Here is a 2,500-nt window from a genome sequence, read left to right on the forward strand (position 1 = left end):
TACACTACCCCTCATCCCCTACTCTCATCTCACCCAGAAACTATCTCAATCCGGACGGGTTCTGTTGGACCTCACCCAGTTCATCTCATACCATTTCAGTCCAGCAGGCTTGCGTAAAATTTCCGAATTTTAGAATTGGCCTCCATTCCATGAATTCCATGAACGGGAATTTTAATTGAATTGGCTCCTCCCCACAGGAAGTTGGGAGTTGAATTTGAATTTGGATTGGAATGACTGGAATTAAAAATAAATGAATGGCAATTCCATTGTCACACAACATCAAGAACGTTTTTGAATCTCACATACATTCAGTTTTGGGATGGCTATTTTGGAAAAGTAATTGGTTACTGTTTTAAGTTATAAGTTGTGTGTTTCATGCAATCATATCTGACATATACTGTGAAGCTCCATTGTTAAACGCTACCCTTATTTATGAACAATGTAATTTATGAACAATGTAATTCTACATCCTGTTTCTGACCTCAATTGAAATTCAATCCAAATTCAAGAATTAAAATGGAATTTCTAAAATGGTCATTCTAATTTTTTTCACAATTTTGCACAAGCCTGATTTGATTTGATTTGATTTGATTTGATTTATTTTGGATTAGACAGACAACATAATCCAAAGGATGGCATGTTAAAGTGTGAACACTTATTTCCAACATGGTCCTTGGTGGTTGAGACACATATAAGACATATTACAGAACAAAAGAACAACATATAACACAGAATCACCCAGTATTGGGAAAATTCTATAAAATCACAGATCACATAAAATAATTCATCCATATTTAAAAAACTAATTTACTCTATTCCATAAAAATGCCTTCACCTGACGTCTAAAACTCCCTCTGGAGTTTAGCATTTTGAGGGAAAGTGGCAGGTTATTCCACAATATGATGCCTGTATAGAAAAAAGCGCTTCTAGCTGCACTGTTAACCCTGGGTACTTTACAAGAACGGACACTGGCCCTAGTATTGTGATTGTGTTGTGTATGGACCATTTCTATGTGAGAGTGTAAATATTTGGGAGCAGAGCCATTTATGACATTAAACATGTGGTTCAGCTTTAACTGCTCAACTCTAACATGTACTGGCAGCAGCCCTACCGTTTTAAAAGCATCTCTACCAATATGAGTCCTGGGGGGTGCGTTTAGTAGGTAACGGATAACATTATTTTGCATCACTTGCAGTCTGCAGTCCAGACCGGTTCTGTGTGGATCTCACCCAGATACCATCTCAGTCCGGACCCTAGCTTCTAACCATAGACTGTGCCATAGACCCTCGTCGGCCACAGATCTGAACCAAAATCTCGATCAGTGCCAGACCAGAATTACATGACATGCTTCTTTTTGGGTCCAATTTTGAACCTCCTGAGTCTCGAGTTATGTGTCCTTTATCCCCCGCCGCAGCGCCAACAGAATGACTGTCTGACTCACACTTGGGTTTCAAAAAACATCACACACACACACACACGCGCGCACATACACACGCACCAAACCAAGCTAATACTTTTATGATTTCATTAAACCACGGGTGGGTCTGCTGTGTCTATTTCGCTAAAGCAATCCCTCATCTGATCTACTTAGTAGAGGACAATATAAGCACACTGAAGCCTGAACTCCTGGGGCATAGAAAATGAAAGGCAAAGACAAAAAAAAGAAAAAAATATTTTTAAAAAAAGTGTTCAGACGGCCTGGGAATAAGCCAAATCCAGAAAAATCTAATAGCTGATCACCCTGAGCCAAATTGAAATAGAAGCACGCAAGGACCTTTTTTTTAATCCTCCACGCTCTGCCTTTAACTGAAGAATGAGTCACTTTCTTTCTCCGACATTATGTAATTCTGGCTTTGCTTCACTGCATACCACAGACACAGTTGTACAACCTCTCTTGAACGCACTCCCATAGGCATCCACACTGCCCTACCTGTCCTGAGCAACTGGACACCTCTACCTTGAGAGCAGCTACAGGTGAGTTATGCGAACTTAATATCTCTTCCTCTGCGGAAAAAGGTCAATCTCCCGGAAGCGTATTAACCGCAGGTGTGCTAAAATAAATATGGGAAATGATTTTAACAAGCTACTTCTATTTTAAAGCAAAAAGGGATAAAGATATGAAACATATAACCCTTTAGGCATAGCGTTGTATGCCTTTAGTGTTATATCAAACTCAAGGTTATTTTGCCAGGTTGCTAATGGTTTTTTAAACACCTTACTCGAGCAGGTGGTGATTTTCTTTTAATAATTCAAGGTGTCTCTCTTACCATGTCTTCCAGGAGCTCAGAAACAGACGTGTGTTAGTCACACGTCTAAGTGGCAGGCTGTTGGGAGCACACCCCTGTATTCATGGCAAACAGACTCATGTGGTGTTTATCTCTTTTTTTTGTCTTTTTCTTTCAGGTACTGACTCATGCTTAGAAAATGATTCTGTTGTGACATCAGGTTATATTGTTGTCCCAAAGAAAGAGACAGACCTCTGAAAAACATCCACTCCTGG

At 39.8% G+C, this 2,500-nt stretch overlaps 1 protein-coding gene across 1 annotated transcript in view; it reads right to left on the reverse strand.

Moving 5' to 3' along the window:
* The window catches only part of LOC134059606 (multiple PDZ domain protein), a 108,990-nt gene that overhangs the window by 84,983 nt on the left and 21,507 nt on the right, over positions 1-2,500 (reverse strand). The gene's annotated exons all lie outside the window — the stretch shown is intronic.

Source organism: Sardina pilchardus, chromosome 16 (genome assembly GCF_963854185.1).
Source record: "Sardina pilchardus chromosome 16, fSarPil1.1, whole genome shotgun sequence".
Classification (NCBI taxonomy): domain Eukaryota; kingdom Metazoa; phylum Chordata; class Actinopteri; order Clupeiformes; family Clupeidae; genus Sardina; species Sardina pilchardus.